The 23,850-nt window shown below is 34.9% G+C and overlaps 1 protein-coding gene across 2 annotated transcripts in view; it reads left to right on the top strand.

The window, feature by feature from the left end:
* Nucleotides 1-1,380: 1,380 nt before the first annotated feature.
* Nucleotides 1,381-23,850, top strand: part of LOC133521298 (5-hydroxytryptamine receptor) — a 59,091-nt gene continuing 36,621 nt past the window's right edge. Inside the window, exon 1 of one of the 2 annotated variants that reach the window (XM_061856179.1) lies at nt 1,381-1,751. The gene's annotated coding sequence lies outside the window, so the exon portion shown is untranslated. The remainder of the gene's footprint in view (nt 1,752-23,850) is intronic. The other variant, XM_061856178.1, reaches the window with a different exon arrangement.

Here is a 23,850-nt window from a genome sequence, read left to right as displayed (position 1 = left end):
CACACATATGCTTTTTGAATCTAACGAAAAAACGGTACTTTTTCTATGAAATTTCATTTCGGGAGAAAACGTTTTTCTAACTGAATCTTGACAAATCACTTTGATTTTGATGTCGATCGCTTCAGCGTAATATATTCTAGGTTTATAGGTGTCGCTTGAAAAAAAATATTTTTTTCTTTTTGTTTTGCGAATTAAAAAAAATGGCAAACCTATCACCTACTTTTTCATTGTGCCAATAACATACTAAAAAATCATGGATGGAACATATTTAGAAGTGGAAAAAGGTTTTCTCTTTTTGTATGGACGATAACGCGCTATGCTTCCCTCTTAACTCGTTCGCGTCTTTTCTGTAGACATCGCAAACTTAAGGGAATCTATTTAAAGCTAATGTTTACTCTGCACCCTTACCGATGGGGTACATTTTTCAGTAATGGGAGCTCAAATAAGGAAAACGGGATTGGTATATAAGTATCTACCAGAGTCGTTAATTTTTAGTTGTGAGTCGTTGTCTAAAATATGTTTGACCAAAGTCTCGTAGCCAACACAGTTGTGAGATCTAATATAGATATTAACAAAGTCAGTTGGTTTATTTTATACTTATCTACCTATATGTGAGCAACAACGTGTTAAAGTGACGGTATCAATATTATACATACCTAATATTATTTTTAGCTACTTGATCATCGTATGGCAAAATAATAATCTACTATTTGAATTAGTCTTAACCGAATATAAATAAATATAAATAGCGCTTATTGCTGAAATTTGATAGAGTTTGTTGCATGTAGATGCAACCGAAAGCTATTTCTATCTATATTCTAAAAAAATATCATCTTGTTAGAAACGTACTTATGTTTACAACAGGGATGATATAACCGCAATTGGATAGCCTTTTACGGTCTCATTTCAGAAGGGACCATCAGCAGAACCTTCTACAGGTAAGTTAATCAAGGCTCGCTCGTCATCGAGTAGGGAGTAAGGACCACTTGAGTTGATCAAATTATGATTTTTAGATCTAGATACTAGAGATTGGATTACTGTTGGAAGGTAAATATAAATTCATTTTATTTATTAGTGAATGGTTATTGGACATGTGTATTTTATGTAATAATGAATAAGTACCTATAAAGTGTCCTAATTTTATTTATTGTGTATGTGATTAAGATTTGAGAAATTTCCTTAGACATGACATTAATTCGCTGGTAGATTTACTATATGAGCATATGCACGTGTCCTACTGCATTGAGATGAAGTATCTACCTTTGAAAAGATTACCCGTTGCATTAGAAACGGTTTCATTTTGCCGCGATCGTGGATTTCGGGAAGGTTCACGTGGTGACGTCAGAGCCGGCGCGGGGGGCCATGGCGCGCGCCGCCGGAGCAGCGCAGCACCCGGGCGGCGGCGGCGGCGGGAACCCTACGCTCTGTATCTGTTGCGCCGCGCTGAGCGCGGTGGACGCGCCTCGCATCGCGCCCGCCGCTCGAAAACAACCCGTAAACATTTCTTCTCTCGATCACCAAACAACTGCCAACTGTTAAAATCGGTGCAACAATTATTTCTCTTCACTTTTACTTCGACTTTTTGTGATAAAAAAATATTTATGTGACTTTACCGGCATTTAAAGTACGGCCGAGTAGTCTAAAGGACAGCTGAGGTAAACGGCCCGTCTCCCGCCCACGGACTGTAGTACAGTTGTAGTAGCCGCCCCACCAGACTTGCCTACACCGAGACACCCCATACCACGATATAGGTACGGTATACACGTTATATCAGCGGATTATTAAAGTTTACAACTACTTTTAAGATACACAGCAATATATTTTTGATGAGCAGGCAACCTAATTATTATACTTAACTATTGAAGTGTGACAGATATTATATAGTATTACTCGTAAAGTTGGTATCCGATTCCGATAATATGCACTCATTGCTTGTAATACGATAATGAGAAGAGTATTACGTGACTACGCCTAGGATTACGAATGTTTGCTTACTTGGATACTAGATGATATGCATGTTTCTATTAGTATTAACTTTAATTTCACGGTTTTCTCTAACTATAGGCAACGTGTAGTAAGTTAATTTTAAATCTAAGAATTCCTTTAAAATTGTTTACTATATTCTACAAGTAAGTTTTTACAGCATACGTCAAACGATAAGAAAGATTTAATAGTACTTTTATGTGACTGGTACATAATTAAAGGCATTGAAATACGAGTGAGGGTTTATGAAACGATCGAAATAATTTAAACGAATAATAGATATTGAATACTTAGGTACATATTATGTTTATTTGGTGCTTAAAAGTGATAAATACCGATTTGAATAAAAATAAAAAATAAATGTGAAATCTGTTCATTGCTCTTTCTAGTCTTTATTCTGTCGAATATGGTACCTGTAGGACTCCAAAAATGCCACACCAGAGATATAGTTAAAAAAATCAATAAGTACTTGTTTAATATGGTAAATGTTATCTTTTTTTAATTACCTGTTAAACGTGGAACCCACCATAAAATTCATACACCGTCAATAGTATACTGTACGCATTTTATAAACTTAACATTTCTCTTAAAATGATTAGATGGAATTTCTTATAAACAACGATTTGGTGTTGAATTAATCTGCAACTCATTTTAACGGAATTATTATGCTCCATTTGCAACGAAACCCAGTGGTCCGTATTAACACCGAGATTAAGAATGATTGTTTTTCGTAAGCAATTTATTATGAAATCTATTATTATTCTTTGATAATTTATCTTTAATAAATGATAATAATGAATGAACCATGGACACATTTTATTAGTAGAACTTACAAACTAAGGGATTAGTAGGTATAATCAAAAATTAAGTTTAGGTTTAGAACAAGTGATATTCAGAACAAATAAAAGATTATTGTAAGCAATACCAATTATCGTTCGTATTAATTGACTAGACCCGGAATAAACGGCAAATTAAATGCTCGAGTTACATATTTCATTAATAGTGGCCTAGCCTTTCCACGAAAAGTCTTCTAGAAATCGATTTTCACTCATCATGTCGTCTCGGATATGGATATATTTGGTATCTGTCAATAATTATGAAGTCATGAACACAAACAGATGACAAGCGCGAAAGTGATGAGGGTAGTTGCTGTGACGTCAGAAAGTCGGCAGTACAAACTTTATATACCATGTGAGATACCAAATGAAATGGCTTTGTAAGTAGATCACAAATATATTCACAGTCATTTGGTATAAAATTTGGAATAATCTATTCAGTAATTCTCAATTAAGAGCAGTTCAAAATTAATTCTGGATTGTGAATTTTTTGAACGTTTCCTAATAATTTGTTAGACTAAGTAGTGAAAATGTTACAGTACCTTATATATTTGTGATCAACTAACAAAACCCTTTCATTTAGTACCCCAAATGGTGTGTAAAAAAAAAAGTTTGTATTGCCGAATTTATGACGTCACAGCAGCTACCCCTACCATTTTCGCGCTTGTCATCTCATATATATTTGTGTTCAGGACATTATACTGAATGCATTAATATCATATTTACTCATATCCGAGATGACATGAACGAAAAGTAACCTGTTCCGTCGCCTTACTATAAAGATAACACTGGTTTGCAACGAAATCCCCCTTTAAAAAAATTTGCTATAAATATCAAGATTTTAATGCTCTTAATCTGTTCCCGTTGGCCGATGTTTTCTATCACGTCTAGTATTTTTGATATGATTTTTTTTTAATTTTTTTGTCAACATTAAGAACAGTATACATACAAAATAAGTTTTAGCGAGTTGTAAGAGAAAGAAAGTATTGAAAGTGATTTTTATGGTAGTACATATGCGCATGCGCAGTATTCGCTTTGACTTTACAACAGTTAGTTGAAAACTGGTATTTTAATTGCAGTTGACAAAAAAAAGAACAAAAAATCTAGACGTGATAGAAAAAATCGGCAAACGGGAAGAAATTCAGAGCATTAAAATCTTGATATTTATAGCATAATTTTTTAAAGGAAGATTTCGTTGCAGACCAGTGTAATTAATCAATTAATTTATAATTGTAATGTGTACTTAAACCAACAATCACATAACAATAAGAACTAAAAGTTGGTCAAAACTTCCGTAAGATTAGTGTGTAACTGGCATGACTACATATAGCCTCTAATTTTTTCCGCATATTGTCCCTGATTTTTAAACTCATATTACTTCTGTGAAGTTCTTTCTTATTCTAAAACTAAGTTGACATTACCTCAATTATGTATCTTCTAAACAAATATGGCGGTGAACATAAGGATACAGCCTTCTGACCCGGCCACGCGCGCCGTAGTCGACCAGTGCCTTTACTTCGACGCGGGAGTTCTGTTCAGACAAATTCTAGAAGATTCAGTAAGTATCTGACTAGATCAAATTCATAGACAACGAAGCCTGGATCTTAGTAACCTTAAGACCAGTCGTGCGCTATAGGGAGCGTGTATATGTATAAACGGTAGGGGGCAGCCCAAGACACGTCAGATTTTTGACGCGAGGTGTAAATGTGAAGAGCACCTACTATGCACAAGAAAACGCACGAGAACGGTAGGTGACAGCACATGCTTTGAAGCAGCTTTTGCGTGAAGTGTCAAGTGATGTTTATTTTTCCGATCCAGGCCACAAGATGGCAAACCTTCCAACGCGCACGGTCCCTGTTTTCTGTTTACGGTGCGTCTTCCGAAGAAACATTCTGGACCAAAAACGATCGTTTTAACTATCACCAGCATGAATTACCCAACCCAAAATCGGCAATTCTCTGAACTAAACTGATTGCCTTTGTTAGAATTTCTGAAGCGCCAATAGATTAAGTAGGTACTTATAGAGATATTTATTTCTAGGAAATACCCAAAATTTAAGGGGTATTTGTACACCTATATGAATCGAAATATGTTTTTTACTGTAATCTTATTTTATTCGATTTAACATTGAACATATGTGATCCCATTTCCGTCCATATTCCATCCCAATCCTGTAGTACTTTTTTTTTAAATTACGTATTATTACATTTATTACACATGTATTTTGCTTTTTAATAACTTAGTGAAGGTTGTAGCCAGTAACTATGCACATTATTTTATGCTCGGTATAAAAGAGATGTTTTTCGTTCGACCCCATCACGTTGAAGTACATATATGTATACTCGTATGATATTAAAGGTCAGTTTGAACTGGTACTTTATATTTGAAAGTTCGCGTGATCACGGTAAATTATCAAATGAGGTTTCGAATGCAACACGATTTTTGAGGTGGGGCATTATTTTTCATTCATTAATAAATGGAAAAAATATTTGAGGACAATTACATAGATCAACTTTGTATTATAAGAACTAGCAACGATATACATACTTAAATACATAAATACGTACTTATACAGCGTGTATATTTGATACGACCGCATTATCAAAGGGTAGTTAGTTTTAAAATTAAATTAAATTTTAAATTGAATAAATTAAAAAAGTATAAGCTTTAATCAACACATTTTCATGGGTTTTATAAAAAAAAACCGCCCAAGTGCGAGTCGGACTCGCGCAAGAATGGTTCCGTACCATTATCTAAAAATCACTATTTTGTATAGGAGCCCCCTTAAATATTTATTTTATTCTGTTTCTAGTATTTGTTGTTATAGCGGCAGTAGTAATACATAATCTGTAGAAATTTCAACTGGCTAACTATCACGATTCATGCGATACAGCCTCGTGACAGACGGACGGACGGATAGCGGAGTCTCAGTAATAGGGTCCCGTTTGACCCTTTGGGTACGGAACCATAAAAATGGACGACTTATTTTTCAGTATAAAATAATTCAGTAAGCAATGTAGCCCTACTTACATAGTTTTAACTCAAAACGTCGCATTTAATGGCGCTATGTCACAACTGTCACAATTGACCATGGTGTGCGAAATATTATATTGGCTTTAAAGTACTAAAATAAATAAATACATTTTCAGAATTGTTTTATAGCACTAAAACCTACGTCTAGTTTAAATTTGCGGTTATATCATAAATACACACTGTATACAGAAAAATCCACAACTCTGAAAGATATAGAATAGAATAGAATATTTTTTATTCGTAGACACAAACAAGACACATTAAATTACATGATATAACAAAAACAAAGGAAGTATAAAGTGCCACGAAATGGCCTCATCTCAGCATGTTGCTGGTGGCTTCCAGCGCTGATCTTCCGATGAGACCATCAAGAGAGAAAAATCACGAAAGGTAACAGACAAGAAGGAAAAAGACATAAAATAATATAGAGTGAACAAATTGAAAAATAGATAAAAGATAACGACTAAATTAAGTAAAGATTATTTTTATATCAAGCATCGTAAACATAACACTGTATCGGTCCGGTCCAACCATACCTTGGCTGAACATTATATATATATATATATATATATATATCATCATTATAAACACACAAGTATATGCCCTTGACAGGATTCGAACCCTGGCCCTCCAGCTTCGTAGGTCACTACTGAGTATTTTTTATAGGTTAGGAGGCCGTAGTCAAATATTACGTTATATACCTTGTTGCTTACATTAGAAGAAAGTGAATGTATATGAGACTTTTAGATAAGAATTTTATTAATGGGGTAATTACTTGTAATTTTATTACGCCACATTAAAATTTAACTCAATCCCTAATGTCCCTGATTGGATGCCTCTTAGTTACTCACGCTCAATCACTGCAGGCGTAGCGAGACGCGTTACATTAATTTGAAGCAATGGCACCGGCACAGGCGCTAAATGTCGCTTAGCGTAACATATGGCCTTCCGCTGATCCTACCCTACCGACCTCGGCAATTAGAGGTTCGATTTCGAAATTTACGAGGGAATCAACATGGAAAATCAATATTGAAATGTGTTGAGTATTAGCAGATATAGTTTAGTTCTAAGTAGCAAGAAATAAAAGCTGTGTATTTGAGAATGTTGGCACAATTGCCACCAAACCAAATACTTACCTTTTTATTTATCATATCGTTAAAACCTCAAGTCTCAAGTTATATCAAATATACGTTTGTGATCACCTTTTGGCGTTTCATCATACTATTTTAACTATATTTGAATTATAATTTAAGCAGATGTAACTTATGTTGTTGGACTTGCCTCACTTATTTAAACAAGTAGTAATTTTTCTTATAGATTCACAAAGAAAATACAAAATTCACATTATTTATTTGCCACCATCTACATACCCACTGAATTCTGGATACAGTGGGTATGTAGATGGTGACAATATTGTGTCTGTGACATAAAATTAGCCGTGCAGTACTCTACTCACAATTGAGCATGCAAGCACCTTTAAACACCTTTGTGTTCTAATTCTTCGGTTAAGGTTGTAAAAGCAGACTCATTATGGGCGCAACAGGGAACATGCATTTTATGTGTTTATGAATAAATCTTAAGTATATAATATATTCGTTTTATTTTATTTATAACATATTAATTTGGATTTAGTATGATAATAACGCACTACGATGAACATGTTTCAAAATTGTTGTTGATAAACGTCGTAGGTATCTACAAGTAGGATAAATGTTTTAGGATTGTTGATTGTTTCTGTATACTTAATTTGAATAGATAGTCCTTGTGTAATGAATTGTAAGCTACAATATTTTATGCTGATTTGTTGGACGTACTTTTGTTCGAGCACAATAACTTTCAACGCGTATTTGCGAAGGACCAAAATTCATGAAACACGAATAAATCAAATCGTTAACTCAATACCGAGTCCGTTGTTAATACAACAAGCTCTAAGTTAATATGAATGACCGGAAATTATTATACTTTGATATATTTTAGCGCCTAAAATACTATTTTATACAAGCGCTTTTCATTCGAGTACCGGGTTTAGGCAACAAAGCATGCTGAGTTGCCTAAGTAAGTTACAAGATTGAAAAGTTTCATTAAATCACTATTGTATGCAATACTTCTTCTACGAGTCATCTAAAATTATATTTACTATAAAACCTAAATAATTAATGAAAATTGTTAAGTATCTCAGCAGACAAAAATGTAGTATAAAAGACATTCAAGCGCGAAAACTACGCAATTATAGTTTGGTATACTTAGTATAATACAATACATTACTCTTTATTGAACACCTCACATAGTTGACAAAAAATGTACAAAAACAAACAGAGACAATTTGATAAAGGTAACAACAGGCGGTCTTATCGCTTAAGAGCGATCTCTTCCAGACAACCTTTGGGTATCGGAGACAGTAAAATTAGAATATACGGTAGGTGGCACAAAGAGAAACAACAACATAATAATAATCATTAAAAGTAGAATAGAATATAACCAAACAACACAAGACATTAATATGAATAAACATACTTAAATACGTCTAACCATAAACATACTTAGACATACATACATAACATAACAATATTTATTAAATAAAGGAACAACAGTGTCATTAATAATAAAAATAATTTAATTAAATTCCTCTCTCTGCAGCCCTGACCACCGGCAGCTTGGGCCCCGCCCCGCTGCCGGCGGCACCCTAGGTTAGGTTTTTTATAATGTGTTTATATGTTTTGTAAGTGTTTTTATACTTTACTTTTATATACATATTGTAAAAAACCTAACGTGGAAAAAAATGGAATAAAGGAAAAAATAATAATAATAAACTATGGAAGGGAAAGATAGTATTCCTTAAGGTCTGATTTGAAGGAGGTAATAGATTGAGAACGTCTTAACTCAACAGGGAGAGAGTTCCACAGTCCAACAGCCTGGAAAGTAAATAAGCAATTATACAATTTGTAAGAGGAAGATGGCACAGATAGGAGCAAATTGTGAGAGGATCTAACAGAATTCAGATAAGAGAAACGCTCTTTAAGTTAGCGGAGAGTTGCAGGATTAAAAAGTATAGAATAAAGAAAAGAAAGTATGTGGGAGCTACGACGATAACGGATAGGGAGCCACTTGAGTTGGGATCGGAAACTGGAAACATGGTTATATTTGCGTAACCCGAATATGAACCGAATGCAGACATTTTGAATGCGCTCAAGTTTATTGAATTGTTCCTCAGTAAGGTCGAGATAGGAGATATCAGCATAATCAAGAATAGGGAGAAGTAACGTCTGAACAAGCGCAATTTTAGTAGAAATAGGCAGAAAATTACGAAGTCGCCTGAGAGACCCCATAGCGGCAAACATCTTCCTGGTCACTTCACTGACTTGAGGTACGTAACATAGAGAGCGATCCATTACCACTCCAAGATTTCTCACTTGGTTGGAATAAGGAATTTGGATACCATAAAACATTGTCGGGGGAAGCTCAACGAAGTCGATTTTGGAAATCAGTTTAGGGCTGCCAATCACAATTACCTGAGTTTTCAGTGGATTTACTCTAAGGCCATAATTCTGACTCCACTTGGATAAGCGCATCAAGTCAAGATTCGTGCCCTCTATGACTGAATTGAGATCGCTTAGTGATCTCCACACCCTGCGAATGAATCTGGAGGTAATAAGGAGAGAGATAAGAGTGATGGAGTTGATAAATATCGAAAATAGTAGTGGGGACAGCACACCGCCTTGTGGAACACCAGCCAGCGTGTTGCACCAAGAAAAGTAAGAAGAATCAATCTTTATCCTTTGTCGACGACCAACTAAATAACTATGAAACCAGTCAGTCGCTGTAGCTGATATGTTAAGAGAGCGTAAGAAAGCAAGCAAAATTCAAAATCAACCCAACCTTAATTCAACCATTACAGTCGAGTCGACGAGTAGAAATAAGTATGTTAGTACTCTTAGGCATCCAAAAAGAATTTTGCACGTATGTTTTGGATATAGCACGGCTGATTTCATGTATCTCGGTTAGGGAAAATCTGGATGACACGGCTATACCGGCAAAAAAAAATCAATTGAAATTTTCCCTATTAAGAATACAGTAATTGTAAGGGGAAATAATATCAACGAATTAAGCCACGTGGTCTGATTATTCAGCCACGGATACCATACAAAAGCTTACCAAGATTGGCTAAATCTAAAATGTTCTATTTTTTTGCCTTTTTGATTCCATAAAAACGTAAAAAATATAATTAGGTACCTTCACAAATCCACGGCAAAAAAAAAACATAATATTCTTGCTTAATAGGTAAAATGAGTCATTAATCATTATCCAAAAGCATCAATGTTACAAATTATTCATTATTTTCCGTTAGACGATAATAATGAGAATAACAAAAGGATCACGTGACAAATTAACATTCAGAGAAGTGATTGCGAACTGCTCGTTAAGAGTCGATTACATTTTCAGAACGGATATTTTACTTTTGAGAGGGAAATGTAATAAAAGCGGGGGATATTATTTACGCAGTGGAAAACGTCCTGCTGCGAACAGCGTCCCCTGGTTTTAACTTTCTAACAATGTTATTCTCGATACAGACTTTCGTATCTTATATTTCCATAATAATTTTTATAAACAGCTTATTCCGCGTGATTTTCAGGAAAGTTTGTATAAGAAGCAATGTTTATAAATAAAGATCATATTTTAAGCGTTTACATTTTTATTTAAATAGCTTTATAGGCACGAGCATATTAACGTTATGGTTTATAAATAATTTTCATAACTTACCAGCCACTTTTATATAGACACTTTCAGAAAAAAAAAATTTAGCCAATGGCAAAAATTATTGACCCATTTTAAGGTTATGTCCTCAGTTAAAAGCATCTTAACGTAGTAGCGAAAAACTATCTTTGTGAAAACCTCATTAAAATCTGCTTAATAGAATATCCGCGCTGTAATAACAAGCCTCTATTTATTTACTTATAAAGATTTAGATTTATGACTTAAGGATTAATAATAAATGTTTCTACTGTTATCAAAATAAAGCTACTTTAAATTTCGCATTTTTTCTCTATAAAGTCATAGTTACATATAAAAGTAAAATTAGGTCAATAAAATGACTAATTGTTTTATGTTAATAAAGTATATCTCTAATTATTTGAATCATTGTTAACAATCACCGCGTCTTTACATTAGTAATCAAATGGAACGTTAAAATCAATAATTATTTGCGGTCGTCTTTATCGATTGAACGTCGCCGCGAAGTTGCTTTGTACGATATTCAGTACTTGAGCAAAGTTTATGTCCATCTGGGGGCCTAGCCAAGATGAGAATCGTTTGCGCTGTAGCGAACGAAACGCCTTTGTCGCATTATTATGGAAAAGTGATAGAGGTACATAAGCATTTCGTTCGCTACGGTGCGAACGATATTTATCTTGGCTAGGACCCCTAACCTCATATCGGCTTTAGGCGCTTTCTTACGAAACTTGTGGGTTTTATTCGGTACACGTGCATAATAAGCTGATGTCGACTTTGGAAGGAGATAAAAAGTTGTCTTCCTTGAAAAGTTACGAACATAGGCTGTATAATTTTCCTTGCACGATTACATTTTCGTAAGCTGAAGAGTAACGTCATGTTACAAATTTACTGAGTTGTTTTTGATCTTGATAAATTTTACCGGTTAGTCTCTGTGTTTTATGTACACACTCACAATCATATTACTCTTACTACTGAAGTAATTTACTCTTTGAAATCACAGGTCGGTAATATTTCCGACGACATATTCGTATGTTCATTTTGTTATTATTTAAGGCGGCATACGGTCGTATTACGAGCTGGGGGCCTAGCCAAACAAAAACGCCGAACAACAATCAAATAAATGTATCAAAATGATCACATAACTTTTTTGTTAGCTGTTATTCCGATGCATTTTTACTTTCCAATTACCGTTCTGACAAGTTGGCCACTATGTTCCCCTACAATCATCGGTTTTAGTGCCCTAAGATAATGAGTTTCATACCTCTATAGACCTCTATAGAGACTATTTTATGGTTTTATTTTTTTATCATAGTTTTTTTTGTGTAATTTGACATTTAGAGACAGTATACATCTCTAATAAAGTATTTATTATTTCATAGATTCGATATTTGTAATTGTTTTTTTTTTTAATTAATTGTTTGTAAAAATGGACATGTAAAAGTGCCCCTGTGGCCTATTTGCTGAATAAATGTTTGATATTTGATATTTGATATAGAACCTAACTTATTCCTTAATACAAATTCAAGTAGGATAATGGCTGTGCATAAATCAGGAAAAAATTGCAGGAGCCCGGAAATACCTTTGTCGGATGCAATTGTAAATTATTTGTGCCGATAAATGACGTGTTTGATTGATTAACTTAACTACGAGACGACTTGTAACTATTGTTATCAATAAATTTTCATTTTCATTTTCATGATTTGATTTTCCGTCATCTTTAGGGCTCCATAGCCAAAATGACACGAACAAAACCCTCTCAGTTGAGTCTGGGACCATTTGACGGTATGTCTATATTCGTATAGGTGTATATTTTGTGAGTAATTACTTAGTTTAAATTCATTAAAAATATAGTTTTAGGGAAATCTTATACAATAAGGTATGCAACATGACACGATTTTGGACCTTAAGTCTCATTTACATTATTTTTTTAGAATGTGTAAATCCCATATATAATCGCGAAAACGTGCAAGCCTAAAGACAATTTAATTTATATTCTACACGAGAATTAATTAAACCGTTCATGGGCTTGGGCTTTGCCTAGCCTGTATAATATCTAATTAGACTTACCATCTATAGTGCGGTCGGCAAAATGAGTTTAGGAATTAAGCTTTCGTCACCAAGCAAACAATATTATATGTTAATCCCCTTTGCTATGTACATAATACGAATAGAACGGGACGTAGAGCTTTCCCGCTTATCTTTTATTAATATATCTGATGACAATCAATTTGGGTAGTAAACAATCAATCGAGCCACAAAACAATCACAAAGAGTAGGTAATATATGTATTTTCTGATCTACTTGATAGTTACAGTTTTGTCATTGTTTTTATTTCATCCTCTGTCATGTGACAAACCTTACATTGTTATGCGATAATATGATACGAATGGTTTAATTTGTACTTACTGTTCAGTAGAAATTAAAACATATAAGTTGTAATAAGTAATACCAATTATTTCTTGTATTTGAACCATAGGATTGTAGTAAAATCAGTAGTTTTAAGTAGTGCTTTAAAATTAATAAGCTTTTTAGTACACTAGTCTGATTAAAATAAAAAAAATCATACATAAATAACTAGGTTCTCCTTCTCCTCTATTTGTACAGTATACATAAACTAGTTACTTAATTAAAACGTGAAGTGTGCTTTGTATTATTCATATCCACACAACTACAAGCGATCTGGATTAATCAGAACCTAGCCTTAGGGCCCGTTTACATATTGATGAGTGTTTAGTACGAGTTTATACATTTGCTTCTAAGCGCAAGTACTATCTCGGACGATCGATATTCGAAATGGCATTAATATGCTATAGTTTCTAATTGTTTGGTAGATTTAAATATAATGTCCGTGCTACAACAACGCTATTAAGGACTATTTACGAAAAATAAAAATAAATGAAACTTAACTATCCATTCAGTTTCCTTAAATGTAGTTAGCCATATATCCCAAAGTTAACAGACTTTAAAAAACCACCGTGTATATCTCCGTTTTTAACATAAAGTAAAATAATAAAATATAAACATTAAAGAGCTAACGAGTACATACTGCACACATAATCCTTGAGATGCCTAGGAGGTCTAACATCTTTGTTAGATCTTCTAAGTGGTACTAGAGGAGTAGGGTTCTCTGTAGCACTCGTCGACTGTTTCAGTCTCGGAGCTATAGCTGGATTCAAGTCGGTAGCAGGTGGCTGCTGAACAGCCATTTGAGACCAAGCCGATTGTACATGCGGTTCGACAGGCCACTTTGACTTTGAAAAGACTGTATGGAAACTTAAAAACAGAAACTCGTGGTTCATGTTTTTAAGTTGCCATACAGTATTTTATTGTTACAGATAGTGGGATGTTGGTGATTTTGTACCGACGCATATATGCGTTCACCGTCATACAAGTTTGTTCCTAGGCCACGCCCCCTGGCAGTGAATGCGTTAACTATCTTTTGTCTTTCTTTAAAAATGTCACTCTAGGTTGTGGTTGTGGGTGTGTTGATCGTAGTATGATTTGTTATTAAATATTACTATTATTCAGTTAGTTATTCTGTATGTCTTTATGCAGTTTTAATTTTAATACAACCTTTATACAGGGTGATTCATGAGACGTGAGCAGGACTAAGCCTACACAATCAGTAAATGTTAATGAACCGTTCACCATCGTATTTAAGTAAAACAATCTCGCTTTATTTCTGTTATTTAACTTTTTGGGAAGGACAAATTTGATAATCTACAATCATGGACACCCTACAACACTTAATTAAGAAAGATAAAACCTTTTTAACCGTTATGACAGCACTTTGATTATGAAGAAAACAAAATGTCACACTTGAGTGAGATACGATTTTTCAAAAGTAACCAGACTCCGATGACATTCAATTTGTAATTTGTTATGGATAAAACAAATAGGGTGACCATACATGGTGTAAATAAATTATAACATTTTTTTTTGAACAGTAAAAAATAAAAGAACGTTAATCTCACAAATACTGGTACGAAACAGTTGCTTATAACTTACTGAATGCTCAAGCTTGATCCTGCTCACGTCTCCTGAATCACCCTGTATATAGGACGTTTGGTTCTACAAAGTCTATTGAACAAGAACTCAGAGGGGGAACTTTGAAGACTAAGGGGTATTTCTATAGTCCAACAAAAACAAATCAATATCAGTTTTCGTCTCGGCAGCTCACCGTGAGCTCGAGCAACCCAACAGATTTTGATCACGTATTCTTAAGGTCATAAGAAGCAAAAAAATACATGACTTTTGGTAAAATTCGCCAAAAAAAATTGGTGTGTGTGTGTCTGTGTTTTCTGCACATAACACATTATTTCTTTTTACATCATGACGAAAATAAAACCAACCACGAATAAGAGACGTTTTTAGGGTTCCGTACCAAAAAGGTACAAAAGGAACCGTTATCGTGGGACTCTGTCCGTCCGTCCGTCTGTCACATCACTATTTATTTATTTATTTATTTACAGCTTAATTTTGCGAGTTCTTAAAAACGAATGTCTTGCCAGTAGGCAAGTCTAAACCAAGTCACATAGTGGCAGTATTGCAGCCAAAAAAGACATTTTTCACTGAGTTATTACAGAAACAATTTTTCCCAAGAATTGTCATCATCTCTTAAACAAGACTAATTTCAGAAAACTTTGTATGATATTTTATTCTCTAAATGCGGTAAGAATAGACCTGTAAAATATCTTGGGTTATTCGAGCCCACGGTTCGTATCCTACCGACTGCGCCATGTAATTTTAAAATATTAAATAAACAACAACCATATTTAGTCTTAGAATTATTTATTCATCTGTTCAATCATAGATAACAAAAATATAAGTCACACACAAACTAAACATTACAAAAATAAAATACAGGAATTAAACGCGTTCTTATTAATAAACCAACCGTGATGCGTTGTTGTTTATTAAATACGACTTGCGTGAATATCCCTAGAACAAATTGTTTGCAGAATCATAAAAAAATAAAATATTTTCTACTTACAAATAAATAGAAAGCTTTAACTGGATTTTTGTTCGAAAAAGAGAAAATCTGATACACATTTTACCATGGACAATGAAGTAAAATGATAGTTACTTTCATTTTACTTCATTGTCCATGGTCGAATTATAATCTGTAAAAGGCGCTTGCTTGCTACCCGAAACCCGCGCTCATCCCGATACTTCGCATCGCGCGTATTGAATTTGCGGCAAAATGGGGTTTACCGTTTAAAGTAAAAAAAAATCATCAAAAATCACAATTACCGTATGTATTGAAGTGTGTGCTTAGACTAATCTACATGGAAAATTGAGAGACTCGATTCGGTCCCATTTGCCTGTACAATGAAAATGTTTGTTTGAAAAAAGGCATCTTTAAAACGATTTTCTCTGCTATAAGTAAAAGTCAATTTATCGAAACGACAAGTACAGAAATAAAGTCGATGCCTTGAATAACCAGTTCATCACACAATACTTTCATGAGTTTTGTAATTGCTGTAATAAATTAAGATACCTGCCGCCAAACTTGATAACGAGTCGTCTTAATTAAATTTAGTTAAATGAGTTTTGAAACAAAATTATATTTATGAATATCCCAAGTATCACAACAGAAATTGGAAATGTAATACAAAAGCGATTTCTATATTATTTATTATTAATAAATGATTAGAACACGAAATGCGTGGTATGTGTGTTTTGTATTAGGCTTATAATCATAGTGGTTTTTAACAAAGTTTTGATTTTTCACAAAATTAACCGGATTCTAGTTTATTGTCGCGACCGAGATAATATATGAATATCGTCCTTGTTCTGCTGTAAATTATGATGTATGCATGATGTTAAAATGAAAATAAAAGAAACGTAAGGTAAGCAGGCCTAACGCGGGTAAGCTAACAATAACCGTCAAGAAATATACGATTTTATTCTATTAAAGTAGCCAATATGCAGTCATTAGTTAGGAAATACATATGTCGAAAATTTATAATAATAATAAGGTTTATTGAGGCAAAATAGCAATATAGGTACATCACAAAACTGTTATATAAACAATATACTAAAATAGTCACTACCAAACGGTATCATGAAATGAAATTCAACGTCATTGAATGCCTGAAGCTTCCTCTACATAGCGCGGATTAGTCAGACCTATTTGAAACTTGTTGGCGGTCGGTTTCTTACGGCGCATGCATACATTCACAATACTGTTACATACAACGATGTATAGGCGCCTACCCGCTTTTAGCTTGATTACCCTATGTAATGAATCGTAATGTTTATTTATTATGTACATTTTAGTGTAAAGCTCCACAGATTAACTGTACAATGGATGATATTATTCTGTCAGTTAATCGCAATAGGTCACACACTAACATTTCCATTTAACGTTTCGGACTAACGACTAATACGAACCGAGTGTGTGGCTGTTTGACAATTCCGGTCAGCGTTGACAGATATCGGCTGGACAATCCGTGACCTTGGGGCCAGCCCAAAAGCGACATCTAGGATGACTCAAGGGCAACATCGGTATGAGTGTTGAGGGTAGAGAGGTGCACTGGACTTTAAACATATAGCCACCTCGCCACTTATATTTCCACAAATGTATATAGATATTGTATTATTTATCTTTAATAAAAAAAATATTAAAATTTTCTGTGACATTATTTAAGGCTGTCCATGGTAATTCAGCGTGGAAATGCTGCGTGTATCATGGGCGCCTTTGCACCCGGGACGGTGGGGAGCGGTTTGTTTGTGTGAATTTTAAGTTTTAATAATATAATAATATGCAATATTTATTAATAAAACATAAATATTTTATATAATAGTGTGTACATATAATTACAAAATATATATGATTTTATTTAATTGTCTTTATACTATAGAGTCTTTTCTGATGTTCAAGTTCTGGTACTACTGGTGTTTCATGTTTCAGTAACAGGAAATATTAAAATCCTCTTCAAAAACTTTTCTGGTAGTTCAGAATCAAAAAAATTAATAAGGTTTTAAATTCGAGATCATGAACATGACATTTTGTTCGCTAATAAGTCCATACGTATTATTTAAAGTTAAAATTAAACTGTAGGCGATAACCGTGGTCGTGATGCAGACGGGTGTCGGACCACAGCATGCGTAGCCAACTACTATTATATATAAGTACCACTATTACTTTATATAGTCAAAAATAGCCTGTATAATCGGGCTGTATAATTTGCTTCATATTTTTGACAGTAAATACGTATGTGGCTCATGGTACGAAGCAAAAATTTTAGTTATTTAGATGACCACTCGAAGCACTGTACCATTTTTCCATACATTTTCCTTAACGTTCTCGCTATTGCGTAACGTATTGCTGATCTCATGGTAAGCGTACTTGACTTGTGTAAGTCTCGATAACGTTCTCTATTTCCTATGAGAAATATTTTCGAGCTCTCGCTGTTCTCACATTTCCCAAACAAAACAGAGAAAGTTATCGAAAAAGGTACAACTCTACATGTAACCTGTCTCTCCCGAACCCTCTCTGTACTCCCGAAGCTCCCCAATTCCTTTTACATTTACACCACCTAATCGGAAAAATAGGGCTCAAGAAACAAAAAAAATCTAAAAGCTGTTAAACATAGGTTTGTTTTTTAAGCAAAATTAACACGTTAAACGCCAGACCAAAATATTCATTTTTTCTTAAAAAAAAACTTGATGTAAATTCAATTATTACTTTGATATGTATATAGATATATATTTTATTTTGTTATTGGAGGTTTAGTTAAAAAGTTATTAAAAAAAAAATACTCGCGGTCACCGTTGACCCCCGTGGCGCTGTGAAGTTCATATTTCAAAAACCGTTACCATGACGCCACGCCGGTCCCCCCGCCGGCCACGCCGGTCACTGTGCCGGTCATTATACTGTCACATTCGCACCCGCTAAAATATGCTTATAATATAAAATTTAACTGCTTTGGCATTGTGTGACAATAGCTTGGTTTGGCAATTCCTGCTACTGGTTCAAGAAGATACGCTGTTTTTGTTTATTTTTGTTAATTTTGGGTTTTTATGATGTTTTTTTGTGGAATGCATGTATCAGGTGTGTGTCTGCATTGGGAAATTTATTTTTTCTTATTTTTTGATAATTGTCGTGTATCTCCAGATAATTGAAATTAATTTCTATTAATTATATAATTATTGCAAATACTTAATTATATAAATTATAGAATTAAAGCTGTGATTTGAAAAAAATGCCTTGTTTTTTTCATTTTTTCAACAAATCTACTATGTCACTAACTGCACCCACGTCCCAAGCCACCGTTTTACTAACGAGCGCCATGCCGGTCCCTTGCATACAACGCATTGCTTATAACTGCTACACGCGGCGCAGGATAGCGTCTTAAAAACAGGTTTAACACGAGGTCACCGGTGCCCCCCATGGCGTGTTGCAGTTGACTTTGTGAGGTCGCCGGTGCCCCCCATGGCGTTCAACGTGTTAAGGAAAACATTAAATTCTGAATTTTATTTTAAAAGGTTCCATAAATTAGGGCGGGACCTTTGGTTGTAATTATTGAGGTTTCCCATTTATCCAGGTTCCAATTAATCAGTTTTCACTGTTGTAGGCCGCCGGCTAATGTCTGCTTAGTAGGGCTTATAGGACACGGTCCGTCCAATAGATATCTGTCGACGCTGATCGGAATCGTCAAGCGGTCACACGCGTTCGGTTCGTATGAGTCGTCAGTCTGAAACCTAAAAATAGAATTGTGAGTTGTGACGTATTGCGATACCCTGATTGACTGATAATATATCTTCCGGCAAAATGTTAATCTGTAGGGTCCTGTGTGTGGACGTCCAAACCGATATCAGACCATAGCCAGAACGCAGTGCTGCGGCAGGAAAATGCCGACTTTCAACTGCTAGTGTGTAGTCGCAGAGGGGTCAGCAAGACTGTTAATAAGTGAGGCCTTTATATTACTATGACAGACGAAGCCGTTGACAGACCCAACACGAGCCTATTTGACAAGAACTGACCTAACGCACAATTAATACAATTTATGACTCAACCTTCGCGAGTTTCATTAAATTTACTCACCTTCAAATATTTACGACAAACTTTTTAAGTGATAGCTATTAATTGATTGTGAAGACCCTTCTTAAAGTGTGCGAAAGTAATTTAACTCGTAGAGCACCGCTTGGCTACTTTGAGGAAATCTTTCGTGGAACTGGCGGTAAAAAGTTTATATTTTATGAAGGATAAATTATTTCAAGTCAGGGAAAAGATGCAATTGTTTTTTTTTTTTGTTAATAGCTTTTCGGTGGATCTTATCTATTCTTCATAATCCAATCCTCTTCCCAACAGTAGCTATAACAATATGATAATTACCATATAATGCTTTGCAGTTAAAATTTAGTAACTAATTTGTCGTTCTTAACTAGGAAGGGGACTGGAGTATGTAGGTGGACAGAATTACTGAGCTAGTAGGTTGCTGTGTGCAATGGTTTTAGGTTTCAGTTTGCGGTCGAGTGCTCGAGCGCGGGCGCCGAGTTTGAAATCTGTACGAGGGCTGCTATTTATATATCCGGAAACCGGGATTACAATCTTCTTAAATAGTATATTTGACCTCCATGGTAAAATTTGAACTTTTTTAAGTACTAGCCGGTATATTTCTTCTTTAGTGTTTTGTTTTTGACGGGTTTAAAATGTCATCTCGCTGCAAGAATGGAACTCAATCGTGAAAATATTCGTGCTATGATTTATTATGATTTTCGGCGTGGTTTAACGCAACAACAGTGCATAGATCAACTAACTTCAACTTTTGGTGATGAAGCTCCATCTAAAACTACTGTGTATCACTGGTTTAGTGAGTTTAATCGTGGACGTAGTATGCTTACGGACGAAGTTAAGGCAGGTCGCCCGAAATCGGTCGTTGTAGGTACCACAAAATATTGAGGCTGTGCGAAAACTTATAATGGACGACCGACATGTTACGTACCGCGAGATAGAGGCGACTCTGGGTATTTCTATGACTAGCATTAATAGCATAATACATGATCATTTAGCTGTAATAAAAATTTGTTCGCGTTGGATACCGCACAACTTAACTAAGGAGCAAAAAGATGCTCGCGTCGAATGGTGCAATAAAATGTTAAAAAAATATAACCGTGGTGACTCAAAGGCCGTTTATAACATCTATGCAGGTGACAAATCCTGGATCTATGCATACGATCCCGAAACGAAGCAACAATCAACGGTATGGGTGTTTCAAAATGAGCCGAACCCTACGAAAGTTACTCGTGCAAAAAGTACATTGAAACAAATGGTGGCCTGCTTCTTCGGTATTAATGGCCATGTAGCTACAGTGCCACTAGAAAACCGTAAAACGGTTAATTCAGATTGGTACACGACCATTTGCTTACCGGAAGTATTTGAACAAATTCGTAAAACTAACCAGCGACGAAGAATCATTCTTCATCATGACAATGCCAGCTGTCATACGTCACGCGAAACAACTCTATTTTTGGAAGGTCAAAATGTGGAATTAACGGGTCATCCGCCGTACAGCCCTGACTTGGCACCCAATGATTTTTATTTATTTCCCAATATAAAAAATAAATTACGCGGTCAACGTTTTTTGACCACTAAAGATGCTGTCGACGCATTCAAACAACACGTTATGGAGGTACCTCAGGCGGAGTGGCAGAAGTGCTTCAAAAATTGGTTCACACGAATGCAAAAGTGCATAGATCATCAAGAGGAATACTTTGAAAAACAATAAAACCATTTTCAGCCGTGTACGTTTGTTTGTGTTTTTGTTTCCGGATATATAAGTAGCAACCCTCGTATGACAGTTCCAGTGTAGGAACTGTGAGAGTGATGTAGTCCATCGAAGCCGAGATTTATTATGGGCCGGGAATTAGCTGTCATTCAATTTTAATAAACCACAAATCAATATCTATCAGTATATTTACGTTATAATGTTCTACTTTCCTGTTGCACTTGCACATTGCGCCTATGATGAGATGATGACAACAATACAAGATCGTAGTATAGTTTTGTCCAAAAGTGTAGACCACTACGTAAAAACGTAAGTGAATAACATGAGAATTTAATGTGAATAACTAAAACTTATTTTACTTAGTAAAAACCGGCCAAGAGCATGTCGGGCCACACTCAGTGTAGGGTCCCGTAGTTACTCTTCCGTCACAATAAGCTAAACTGAAGCTTAAAGTATAGTAAATTGTTAACCAAGGGATGAAACGGTACCTTTCACCCGAGTTAAACAAATAGGCAAATTTGCATAATCAGTACCTAATTAAAGTAAGTCTTTTTACTATGAAGGGAAAACTTTTTGCGATAACTCAAAAACAGCTAAACTGATCATGTCCGCTATAGTTTTCATTTAATGTCTTTCTTAAGCTCTACTTCCACGATTTTTTTCATATTTTTTGGACCTATGGTTCAAAAGTTAGAGGGGGGGACACATTTTTTTTTCTTTCGGAGCGATTATCTCTGAATATATTCACTTTATCAAAAAATGTTTCTTGAAAACCCCTATTAGTCTTGAAAGACCTTTCCAACGATACCCCACACTCTAGGGTTGAAGCGAAAAAAAAAATTCACCCCCACTTTACGTGTTGGGGAGGTACCCTAAAAAAAATTAAATTTTTAGATTTTATTGTACGACTTTGTCGGCTTTATTGATTTATATATCCATGCCAAATTTCAGCTTTCTAGCACTAACGACCACGGAGCAAAGCCTCGGACAGACAGACAGACAGACGGACATGGCGAAACTATAAGGGTTCCGTTTTATGCCATTTGGCTACGGAACCCTAAAAAAGAATCTCATCAATTGATCAACGCCATTTGATAAGACTATTTGTTAGTTTTTTATTCAAAAGAACTGATAATTATTAACAGTTTTTTTTCTCTGTAAACCAGTGGTAATAATATCACCCGTATAAAAATAATTTATAAACAGTTTACTATCGAGCACCCTTTACGATCCCCGTGTTGAAGCAAGTATTAGGTAGTTGAATAAGCAATTTCTATGAAGAAACGTTGCATACGCATCGTTGCTTCTAGTGCAGGGTACCGCCGCCAGATTTAAAGCTGCATAAGATATCATACTTACCCACGGTTACGTACAGTTCAGGTGGAAAAAAAAATTGTGACTAGTTTTGAGCGGCAAAAGCAACGCGCTACGATTCATAAACATATTTTTTTAGTACAAGCTAAGCGGCAAATAAAGGATAAATATATTAAAAGATAGTAATTTCACGAAACGCGTCGTTATTGCACCATTTGTGGCTCTGAGGGCTTATTTCTGCTATTTTTAGGAACGAAACAAAACTTTAGTACGATGGCAATATTGTACGGTATGTTCAAAGCCTCACAAAAGTTTCGCCTATCTTTGTTTTAAATTAATTTAATAAATATTTATTTTAAACTGACTAAACATAATATAACATGATCTACGGGTATAAAGGCATAGAGGTACAACAAATCTACTGTGTATGTACCTACGCGCTACAAGCATAACGTGCGTTAATTTGTAGGTAGCCCAAGCTCCCACAATATCTAAAACTATGCAGATTTAATAGCGTTTACTTTCATTGACCTATCGAATGTGATTGCTGGTTTTCCAATAATTTTCTCATTTATTTTGGAAACATAAATTTACAATACCAATTTCCTCACCCGTTTAAAACAACCGTAAACTGTTCACAAGTTTCTAAAGCGTTAGGTGCATATTGAAAAAGCAAGCGTAATTTATTAAATAAGTATGTTAATTACTTATTTGCCAGCGTTATAACATAAAAATATAATATGTAACCAGTTTTATTCTAGAGCAAAGTACATACATATATTAGTAGAACTGTACCTCCGTCGGCGCCGCGCCGGGTGCTCCAAGTGTTCACGCGTCACGGAACAATCCGCGGGAAAGGGTTTCCCTCTAAAAGTCGTGCCCAAAATTACTTTGCACATTCAAGAATGTTTTGTTGACTGTAGTCATTACTGAGTCATTAACTATTCATAACAGACGCAAATAATGGGGATGTTTACTGTATTTAAAATAAGTTATTTTGCACCATGTATAAAATAAAGAGAAACGTAGCCAGCAGTTATTTTTAGACGCAGAATATAGAACTATAAAGAGTAGGTAACTTGATCGTAATGTCATTTACTATTGTTTCATATAAAGTAGTCGGTAAAATATACTCCTAAACACAAGTCGAATACGACGGTGAAATAAATAGGCACTAGTGTTTCATAGTTTGTTCCCTTCTTCGCCTCTTGCGAAATAGT

The sequence above is a fragment of the Cydia pomonella genome, chromosome 9 (assembly GCF_033807575.1).
Source record: "Cydia pomonella isolate Wapato2018A chromosome 9, ilCydPomo1, whole genome shotgun sequence".
In the NCBI taxonomy this organism is placed as follows: domain Eukaryota; kingdom Metazoa; phylum Arthropoda; class Insecta; order Lepidoptera; family Tortricidae; genus Cydia; species Cydia pomonella.
The sequence above is the reverse complement of the archived record's forward strand: the minus strand, read 5'-3'. Positions and strand labels throughout refer to the sequence as shown.